This window comes from Xyrauchen texanus, chromosome 32, assembly GCF_025860055.1.
Source record: "Xyrauchen texanus isolate HMW12.3.18 chromosome 32, RBS_HiC_50CHRs, whole genome shotgun sequence".
NCBI classification, from domain to species: Eukaryota; Metazoa; Chordata; class Actinopteri; order Cypriniformes; family Catostomidae; genus Xyrauchen; species Xyrauchen texanus.
The window spans coordinates 8,259,884-8,271,991 of NC_068307.1; the positions used below are offsets into that span (position 1 = coordinate 8,259,884).

At 36.5% G+C, this 12,108-nt stretch overlaps 1 protein-coding gene across 1 annotated transcript in view; it reads right to left on the minus strand.

Annotated features, from left to right (window-relative positions):
* Nucleotides 1–12,108, minus strand: part of LOC127626098 (synaptotagmin-6-like) — a 42,138-nt gene that overhangs the window by 9,357 nt on the left and 20,673 nt on the right. The window lies entirely within an intron of this gene.

The window sequence follows — 12,108 nt, forward strand, 5'->3', positions numbered from 1 at the left end:
ATTTAAAAAAATACTAAAAGAAAATAAAACAGTGAGGTTCAAAAGTGTGAGACCACATTGAAAATCTGGGATTTTTACTGGATCCCACACTTTTTGACAAATGAGTTTCTATGATTTTTCCATAACCCGTCAATAAATTGTACAGTTTTTAGAAATTATTTAATAGAGATGACACTCAAAAGCAGGGAGCGGAGCAAGCAGGACCGGTTACAATGGTGCCGTGACCCGGATGGGAGTGAGGTTTAGGGGGATGAGTGTAACGGGAACAAGCTGGTAGATAGCTGTGCAGTGAGTAAACCTCACTCTCCTGACCTCAAGAGGTACACTAGCGACTGACGCTAGGGGCTGTAGCCTTTAGCCTCCTTGTTAGCGCACCCGCCTTCCATGCCGGTGATGCCGGTTCGAGCGGGGCGACCAGTTACACAAATAACACGATATTCTTGTACATTGTAATGCAAATATTTTAATTCAACTTTTCACTGTAATTTCACTATATCCACTGCCTGGCCAAAAAACAAACAAAACAAAAAGTTGCCATTTGGATTTAAATAAACAGAGACTTAATAGCCTATGATTGGATAATTATTGCAGTGATTAATATGTTTCAGCTGGCAACAATTCTTTCAACCCTAACTGATGCAGTGTGTAGCTTCTCATTTCTTAAACAACCATGTCAGAAGATGTATCCCGTGTTCGTGGAAAATAAGTTACTGTGTTTCAGAAGGGGCAAATTATTGACCTGCATCAAGCAAAGAAATCAACTAAAGAGATTGCTGAAATCACTGGAGTTGAGTTAAGAACTGAAACGCATGAAGAAGGGAAGCGCATGAAGAGATGCACCCATCATGCATGGTGCCCAATGTACAAGCCTCTGGAGGCAGTGTTATGATCTGGGGTTGCTTCAATTGGTCAGGTCTCGGCTCAGCAACATTATGCGGCAATAAAATTCAGTAATAAAAATTAAATCATCTGACTACTTGAACGTACTGAATGACCATGTTATCCTATCAATTAATTTCTCTTCCCTGATGGCACGTGCATTTTCCAGGACGACAATGCCAAGATTCATCTGGCTCAAATTGTGAAAGAGTGGTTCAGGGAACATGAGGAATAATTTTCACACATGAATTGGCCACCACAAAATCCTGACCTTAACCTCATTGAAAGTCTTTGTGATGTGAGTGGTTCGACTCTCCCATCATCAATACAAGATCTCGGCCAAAAATTAATGCAACTATGGAATGAAAATAAATGTTGTGATGTTGCATAAGGTTTTCAAAACTATACCACGATGAATGCGTGCCGTAATCAAAACTAAAGGAACTAAATATTAGAGTATGCAACTTTTTTTGGGGGCCAGGCAGTTTAATATGTAATGCAAAATCTTATATTAAATTAGAAGAGAATGCAAATTAGAAGCATTTTCACTAGTGGACTTAAGTCTTTTGGCACCCACTTTATATATAAAACCAAGATAACTACTATTAACATTTTTCCTTATGTATTACTTCATAGCAGTGCTTTTGCACTGTGTAAACATTTCTATTAGGAAGTACACAGGCTATCTTGGATCTTACCACAGATAATCAGCAACAGCAAGCAGCTCTTTATAAACTTGTCTTAAAAAGAGCCGCTTAAACATCAAAGAGAGCCTGTAGAGGTGCTATTAATGGCTTAGCTTTACTTGCATCATTACAAAAATGGATACCAGAATTCATTAGATTGCCTTAAAAGCATATTTGGTCCAAATATAAAAGAGATGCCCGTCTTTTGAGAAATTCTGCCTCCAGCCTTCTACTTATCTCCTGCTTTTGCCAGTGGTGCGGATAATGCACTGATCTACAACAAATGTCCTGATATTGCAAAGGTTGGTTGCTGCCCACTTCTTGTAGAGATCCTGGTCAAGCAGCATAGAGCACTCTACCGCAATTTCTTGCATAAATATGAATTATTACACACTGAGAAGGCAACTCACAACACAATTGTAGAAATTATGATTCAGTGTGATGCACAGTCTGCAGTGGCTATTTAGTTTTTTCAAAGGACTGGGATTGGTTCTTATGCTTCCTAAATGGGCCTCTTAAACCCATCTCTGGTGTGAATATCACAGGGTAATGACTAAATCCTCAAGCCGCTAAAACTTCTCAGCACCCTGTATTAGCTCTGAAGTGAACCCTACCTCCAGATGGAATTGCAAATGAGCTAAATGTAATTACAATCCTCTTCATACAAACAGAGCAGGTCATTGGTCAAATTTCTGCAGAGGAGACCCACAGAGGCTATATCAAAGAAACAGCAAGTGACAATTATATATTTGAATAAATGAAAAAACAAATGTGTTTGAGTGCACACCTTTAGGAGTTGGAGCACTTGGCTAGCAACCAAAAAAAACTCCTACTGCTTATTTGCTTCTCCTACTGAGGAGACTGTGGGAACACAAATGTCTTGACAAAATAATTAATGTGGCAATAAATATGCAAAACTGGTCACTTGGGAGGCTTTGTGGACAAAATGTGCTCATTTATATGTATAAACATACCACATATGCTAGCAGGATTTAAATGTAATAATTCTTCACTTAACTGCAGATGTATCATATTTGATTTCAATACACTCTTTTACAGTTAAAAAAATGCAGCAGAGACAATAAATCACTGCACTGTTGGATGCAGTTGCTGTCTCTCACAATCATCTGAGGCTTGGTTAAGCCTATGGGCTCCTTGATCAGAGCAATGCCAAGTATCCCCTTTGTAATCTTGGGACTTCTTGCCTTTAATTAGAAAAATAATATCAGGACCAAACATAGCCTATAATTATCAGGTCTTAATTTGGGTCCCACTTTTTTATGTTTTAAGTTTAAATGCAGGAGTGCCATCAACACATGTTGAGTTGTTCAAAAGAAGAGGATAAACCATACAATTCCCTTAAAAGAGGTAATGCCGTAATTGGTCTCAAGCAATATCTATTGTCTGCTCTGTAATGAGGGAGATGTGTTCATGAATTTGGTCATAATAAAACATAATGTCTTTAGTTGTGCACTGCCATATTTTTGCCCAGTTATTTTGCCTGTGCTGGTGTAAATGATGTTGTAGTTCAAAATTCTTTAGTGGCTTTAGAAGGATTTGATCATTTTTAACAGCCAAAAAACATTGGTGGCATTAAATTGATTCATTTGAATACATTATCAGGGATCTTAAGTTCATGGATGACCTGAATTGGAACCTCAGCAGATAAAAGCTGTATTAGACTCTCAGCCAGACACTATTCCACCATAAATTAAACATTAAAGGGTATGATGCAGAGTTACACAACCATTACACTGTTTACACTTTGAGAGCTTCATCTCTTACAAGCTGGAGTGTATTAACAAAAACCAACTGCAATAACCCAAAGGTCTCAGAAACTCAGATCCAGTTGACATTTAGAAATAAAAAAACGAACTTACAATGTATTTTATGCTACGTTCACAATGCAGCTGAATGTGGCCCAAATCACTTACATGCAACACAGATCTATTAATTGAATGACAGTTTGAACAGCCACTAGCGAACTGAATGTGACATTTTCAAATCTGGGCCACTTGTATATGTCGAAATACAGTAAATCGGATACATATCAGATTTTTTTACCCAATGTGTCTTCAGTGTGAACAGCCAGGTCAAATTTAATGTGATTTTTTTTTTTTTTTTTTTACATTATTCTAAAGCCTACAGCACACTAGCTGATTTGTCTAGCGATTTTCAGGAGTAAGCTTCATTTGCACAATTGCCGGCCAGTAGGTGAGAAATGGAGTGCAAATTAGCATCTGCCAGTAGGTAATCACTTGACTTTTGGGACTCTCTGCTGGGAAAACCTGGAAAAGCGCATCAAAATGGTAAGAAAAATCGCTCTGCAGCTGCGGCTCTTTTGTTCTCGTCAAGTGAACAATGAGCTTCTGAACTAACAAGACATCATGCTGATCTGAACATTATTTTCATTAGCGATCGCACTCATTGTTTGTGCCAGATGGGCTGGTTTGAGTATTTCTGTAACTGCTGATCTCCTGGGATTTTCAAGCACAACAGACTCTAGAATTTACTCAGAATGATGCTAAAAACAAAAAAAATCCGATGAGCGGCAGTTCTGCAGATGGAAAGGCCTTATTGATGAGAGAGGTCAACTGAGAATATCATCACAAATTCAGATTGTAATCCATTGTGATTCTTTCACTAAACATTTTTCTTGGGGTTCTCCTACACTAAAATGACTAATGAAATAAGAAAGCGGAGGCAATACAGTCACCGAAAGCTGCATATGGACATACGTGTTCTAAGCAAGCCTCGAGGGGATAAATGCAAAATCACACATTCACAAGGTAAAGATACTCCATGAATCGCATCCTAAATCACTCTATTATAATGTTTTATGTTCACGGTACTCCTGTTGTTATTTTGGTGGGCTCCATATGACAGGGAATCACACAGAGAGAGTCGGGGAGAGTCGTTATGTCTGTCACCCCTCCACCATTTTGTATCAGCAAGTGTGCCATAGATTTCAACAAAACCGATCTTCAACAATTGTTTTGAGCAATCTGTTTGGGTTACACGTAAATAGTAAAATATGCATCCACATCAAAAGATATCGGACAGAGGTCACTGAGCACTTTATTAGGAACTCCTGCATACCTACTTATTCATGTAATTATCTAATCAGCCATTAGTGTGGTGGCAGTGTAATGTATAACATCATGAAGATATCAGGAGCTTCAACCACGAGAATGGGGAAAAATATTGATCTCAGTGATTTTTGACCGTGACATGATTGTTGGTGCCAGATGGGCTGTTTGAGTATTTCTGTAACTGCTGATCTCATGGGATTTGCACACACAACAGATTCTAGAGTTTACTCAGAATGATGCTAAAAACTAAAAATGTCCTGTGAACGGCAGTTCTGCAGATGGAAACTCCTTAATGATTAGAGAGGTCAACGGAGAATGGCCAGACTACGGTAACTCAGATAACCACTCTGTACAATTGTAGTGAGCGGAATAGCATCTCAGAATGCACAACAAGTCGAACCTTAAGGAGGATGGGCTACAACAGCAGAAGACCACATCGGGCATTCATTATGACCACAGTGTCCCTTATAATGTGCTCAGTGAGTGTAGCTTTATATAACAATACACAGATAACAGTTCCAAGGGATTCATAATGCAAATGCAAGTCAATGCAACATTTTTAATATTTCTTACTTTATATGTAATGCTTTTTTTCTTGCTGCCCTTTAAGGTGTGTTTCACTCGTAAGTAGGCTAATATTACATTCTTGAGCTTCGATGGTAATTGAATTCCACATTACAAATTAAAATGACTAATAAATACAACAGTACATTAGCCATCAAAAGTTTTTCTACATAATTTGCAGATAAAAATCTCAATATTTATTGGAAAAAAAAAAAAAATTGACTTTGATATGTCTGTCCTTACGAGGTATTTGTCATGATCCTGCCATTTTGGTCTGGTTTTAATTTGTGATGTGGCAGGATTGTGACAGTTTTCTCCAGCTTGCTCTCAGGTTGTCCATGTGCTTTTGTTTTCCTCTTTCCCTTGTGTTTCCCACAGGTGCTGCTCAGCAGCGCAGTCAGCATTGTCATGCTATGCTGATTTGAGCTGCTTGTGATTATTGGCAGCACCTGTGTTCAATCATCCCTTCCTCTTTATATTCTCTCTTTTGGCTTGTCTTTCCCCATAAAATTGGTGTGTTATGTTCAGTCTCCAGTTTGCATCCTGTCCCGTTATCCAGTCGGTTTGTTCTCAGTTCATTTGTCTTGTTGTTTTGTGTTTTCTTCCTAGTGAGTTTTTGTTAACAGTTTGGTTTTGTTTTCAGTTCTATTTTTTATAGCAACTGGTTTTGTTTGTATTTTTATTGGTATTTCGTTTTAAAAAACAGGTCATTGCCATTCTGCATCTTGGGTCCTTCCTCAAATATGTCATGACAGAATTAATAGAAACATTCAGTTATGTATACAGTAAACACCAGGACAAATACCACGGATTTGTATCAAATACCAAATCTGTGCATTAGGACTTGCAGCGTAAACTTTTAAGCTCCAAAAAACACAAAGGCAGCAAAAAAGTAATCCATATGACTCCAGTGTTTTAATCAATGTCTTCTAAAGTGATCTAATAACATTTTATGTACATCTTGCCATTGCAGTCTCTAGACACGATCAAGAATTTTACACTTTCTAGTGCTTGATCCATGCTCCTAGCATTTGATGCAACTAGGAAGTGTAATTGAGCTTGAAATGATCACCTAGGAGACTGTTGATGTCAAGATTTACTGTAAAAAATTAGTTAGATTTGGGTCTGTTCTCACCCAAAATGATTGTGTGGCTTCAGAAGACATGAAATGAAAACACTGGAGTCACATGGACTACTTTTATGCTGCCTTTCTGTGCTTTTTGGAGCTTCAAAGTTTTGGTCACCATTAATTTGCATTGTGTGAACCTACAGAGCTGAAATATTCTTCTAAAAATCTTCGCCTTCGTTCTGCTGAAGAAAGTCATACACATCTGGGATGGCAAGAAAGTGAGTAAATGATGAGAGAATTTTCATTTTTGGGTGAACTATCCCTTTAAGAAAGATATAAAAATAATTTGCTAATTTAAGAGCTGTGAATGTTATACCCCCTTATAATAAACAATTATACCATGTATACTGTAACATTTTCTTTCATTGCGATTTGTCAGAAACAATGAAAAATTCATGTTTTATGATTATATACAAATAATAATCCATGGAATAATTACAGCTAATTACTGTACAATGTAGTTACAGTAATATACCTCAGCTACCAATTACAGTAATAATTAAATTACTGTACACATTGCAGTAGCTTGCTGTAATCCGATTTTTACAGCAACTAGCTGGCAACAGTGACTTCATTTACATGGAAACCTGAAAGCAGTTTTGCAAGAGAGTGCCGTTCCCATTTACATGCCCTGTATAAGCGGCATACTCTTTACTCCTGTATACTGTACGTGTGGCTCGGTCAGTGAGCAGCTTTCTTCACAGCAATGTAATTTCCCCCCAAAGCTTGTGTAAATAAAAAAACATGGGATCCAAGGAAGACTTTGCTATTATTTTTCTTCATTGCTTTGCTTTATTTCCAGATATTCCAGAGGTGTTGCAGTGTTTGTTCCCTTCACTTTCTATCACGACCTGCAGTGGAATTGTGCTTCAATAGTGGTGTTTTCCTCTTAAGTAAAACTTTGGGATTTCCCCCAGTGTAAGAGATATATTTTATATGCCAACGTGAGAGACTGTCAATATTTTACAATCTTTGCAACATTCTAATTCTTTGACACAGACAAGAAAGTCTTTCAGTTGGACATAGTAACCTTTAGGCTACAGAAGTTACGTCATTTACGGGTTACATAGCAGACAAGTGTCTGGCCTAAACCAGGAAGAACATTGTTGGAAACTTAAAAATTAATGACCATGAGGAGAGTGCATTTTCAGCTGAAGATGATGAAATTGTGGCGAAATGAGGTCACACTCCTAATGTAGGATTAAATCTACTTGAACTTCAAATTAAAAGGTAGCTTAACCTATAAAATTGACTTGTGATCAAATAATGTTTACATTCATTCTTGAGGTCTAAAAATCATGTGGAATGCATTTCCATCCCCATTAATGTATGAAATTGTGATCAATATAGATATCAAACAATATAAAACAAATTTGTGATATATTTTTATTAGACCGTTAGATAAACTGTTAAAAACCTAAATGACCACTAACTTAAATTTGAATTATAATTTAATTAATTAGAGGCTACATAATATAATGATGATCATGCCAGGGTTTGTTATATGCATACAGATCAGTTTAGGAGTGTCAGCTATTCAGACCTGTATTTGATATGGGGTACATTTAAAATGTCTTGTGAACAACATTACAAAACAATTGATCCAGCTGCAGTGTGAATGTAGTCTATTCTTAGTGGCAATTTGCACACACAAAAGCTTACTTGAATGCAAATATTGGGAAGTTTTCAGGATTTCTATAGAAACTGCTTTGTAATGATCCTTGTAAAGCTTTATAATATCAACAATATATTAATATGTCTATGAATATTGAGTTATAAAAACTATTTCCAGAAATTGAGATTTAAAACGTGTGTTTGTTGCTTTCCCAGATGAAGCTGAAACAAATCCTGTCTGGTGGAGCATTTCCTTTGACCAATAAATCTAATAAAGGGTTGTTTGGTACCAGTGGCAGAAAGCAACCAAAGCTCCAGTTTTCAACTTCTCAAGTGTCTTCAAATCTAACCTGGTATCCATAGAAACCTGTCCATTAGACTGAAAGCAACATTTTCCAGCATTTGGATGCATCCATTGATTCTCAATGTGATAATGAACAGTGAATATAGAATATATAGTCATTGTGTTTAACAGCTGCTGTTTGGCAATAAATTGATTCCATTTTAAACTAGAGACTACTCTTTTGACTCAAACAGGTTTAAATGTAAAAACTTAATGAGGTTTCTTACCATACTGTATGTAGTTATATTGCCGTTTCTCCCAAAGACAAACTCAGCTGAGGTCAGCGCCATGTTGTTTTGTGATATGACTCGGTGCATCAAAGTTTAAACATTTAATGACACCCTAAAGCCTCCTGAACTGAGATCAGTCGGTTTAAATTAAATAAAATTATGCATAGCCTATAGCGAATGTCCACGCATGTGGATGCAGGGTCTCAGGAGGTTATACAGTTCTAACACATCCTCTTGACCTCAAAGAAAGCCTGTAAGATTCAATGTAAACTCCATAAAATACTACTGAGCCTATCAAAGCTCTGGGAGCTTAAGAAGAGAGGTGAAATCCAGTTATGTGTGCTTCTTCTATTAGCTTGCAGCCATTCACAGGTCCCTTTGGCACACTGTTGTGACAGCTGTGGTCAGGGCTGGCAAAGGGACTAGCCCACATTAATTAATAGAATGCATGCTCGTCATCATCACTCAAAATGCATGCCTAATGCAAATATAAACCGCATCTCAAAACTGCTTCATTAAAACCACTTATTATTTATAGCATTGATTTGCTCTTTTTAATTATTTTTTTTAACTCACTGCAGGACAAAGAATTCCCTGCATGAACAGACTGCAGGGTGAATTGATGCCAATAATAAGATTCAATGTCCTGCAGATATGCTGGTAGTCTTTTTACAGTTTGAAATAACATTGAGTGCTTCCATTAATCATCGAAAAATGGGAAAACTGAGAAAAATGTCTTAATTCTTTTGAAGGAACTTGTAAAGCCGAGCGGATTAAATAAAAATCACTGCTGCTAATATTTCCCTCTGCTCCTGCCCTCCTGGCCTTGTTGACAACATGGGAAAGTCTTTTTCGCTCCTGCCCTACTCTAGCAGCAATTTGCAGACAAGCAATTACTCTGATTGCAGAGTGGTAATGGCCATGTGCTCTTTGTAATTCCAGTGCCCCTAGTGCATAAAACCTCAATTCAACACTTCAGTTATGTCTCTGTTGAGCTCTTGGAGTTAACCACTGCCACCTACATTTATCAAACCACATTAAAGTAATCAGTGATAATTTTATAGACACAAAAGTGTTGTGGATACTGAGAATAAGTATGAAATAGGTATGAAAAAGAATACGCAAAATCGATCAACTATTATTCTATACTATTTATTTAAATGCTTTATTATATGCACTTAAAACATGCACTACAGCTGCAGAATTATGGCAAAAATAATAGTTCATCATATTTCCCTTGTACTATGTGCAAATTACATATAAACTAAGTTGCCTGCATTTTGCATATTTATTGCTGTTTCACATCATTAAATCAAGACATTGCCTAAACTTTAAATTGGTCTGCTTTGCCGCATTAAAAATGAAACTGTTATTCAAATTTTTAATAAATTATACATAGAAACTGAGAAATACTAGACATTACAAGAACAGTACCATCCCATATTATCTCTGTGTATCATACTGCTTATAGTAATATTCTGGGTTTAATACAACTTAAGCTCAATCAACAACATTTGTGGCATAATGTTGAATACCACAAAAATTATTTACAATGGAAGTGAATGGGGCCAGTTCAAAAACACTAAAATACACATTGATTCAAAAGTATAGCCACAAAATGTACAGAGTATACATGTTAACATGATTTTAGTGTGATTAAAGCACTTACTAAATTCATCTGTGTAGAGTTATATTCAATAATGGGATTACAGTGTTACAAGGCTAAACTTTTGAAACAATGTGTATTTTAATGTTTATGGACTGGCCCCATTCACTTCCTTGGTAGATCTCACTTTAACCGCCACAGGCATAGATTAAGGTTGTGATGGTATGGATTGTATGACAACTTTTTGAAAATCAGAAATGCCCCCATTAACATATGGGCAATTTTACCACATAGAAAATACTTTTAACTTTATACTATGTTTTTATTTTCATTTTAATGACTATTAAAGTTCCTCAGTATCATAATACATGTTTATATTGTCCCATCTCTTGTGGAGCAGCGTAGAAACGAGGTTGTCACATGCCATCTGTTACTTTTCTCCATATACAGAGTATACAGTCTTCTGTATATACTGTATATTGTATATTATTAGGTGCATATTGTTGATTGTGTTGCGTAACAAGATATGTAAATGTGTTATGTGTAAATCAGATGTTTATTGTACTTGTTATACTTCTGCTTGAAACTGCACCCAAGAATTTCACCCACTGTTGCACTTCTGTATATGGTTGAGTGATAATAAAGTGATTTGATTTGATTGAAGTTCGAATTCAGGGCGTGCTGAGTGACTCCAGTCAGGTCTCCTAAGCAACCAGTTGGCCCGGTTGCTAGGGTGGGTGGAGTCACATTTGGTTAACTTCCTTGTGGTCGCTATAATGTGGTGGGGCACATGGTGAGTTGTGCATGGATGCTGCGGAGAATAGTATCAGGCCTCCACACACGCTAGGTCTCCGTGGTAATGTGCTCAACAAGCCACGTGATAAGATGCGCGGATTGACGGTCTCAGATATGGAGGCAACTGAGATTCGTCTTCCGCCACCCGGATTGAGGCGAGTTGCTACAACACCACGAGGACTATTTTACCAGTGAGGTTCTTGCATTTTCTTAAAATGAATATTTAGAATATTATCCTACTTGTAAGTGATGTCCTGATACCGTTTAATTTTAACGAGTACGAGTACCAATAATTTATTTTTGGTACTCGCCGATACCGAGTCCAATAGCTCTTTTGTTTTTTCTGAATTCCGTATCAGCAGTTTATTTCAATTTTCGCATTAAAATGGTGTTTAAATAAATGAATTAATTAATAATTGTATCAAATAAAAGTATAACAAGTAATTTTTTACATAATATTTTATTACTTTTACCAAATAAAGTTATTTTATAAAGAACCTCATTCATAACACAATTCAAAATACAACATTGGAGTTATATTTGTCAAATAAAGTGCTGCATAGCAGAGCATTACAGATGTGAGATATTGTTAAATATTATACAATTACTATTGATTTATTATTATTATTAGTAGTATTACTGTGTTTATTACATAACTATACAGTAGTGATCTATTTCTGTCATACTTTTTTCCCTTTAAATTGAGCTTTTATTTTGAAATGTTTGTGTTGTTATAACCAAAGAGCTCTGACGTTATGACAGTAGTTTCCCACTCCGGGAAAAGCCAGTCGCTATGTGACTCAAAGTGATTAATAAATTGCAAAAGGCTGCTATTTAATTAAATAAGTATGTACTCTGTATTTGCCTCATGCTAAAAAAATTATTCATGCTCTGCTTGCTGTCATCTGCTACAAATATAACACACACAGAACTTGTTTTCCATGTATGAGTCAATTAGCTCTAAAAGGTATGAGCACTTTGTGTCTTTATGTCAGCACAACACCGGCTGCACACATTTACAAGCACTCACATTTGATGCGCTGCACATGCAAACTATATATTTATCTCATTAAATAAATGGCATTTTTTTTTGTTAAATAATCTCAATAGGACATATCGAGATTTTAATTTGTGCGTTGAATGTTTATGTAGTGATATGTCAGACGGTGT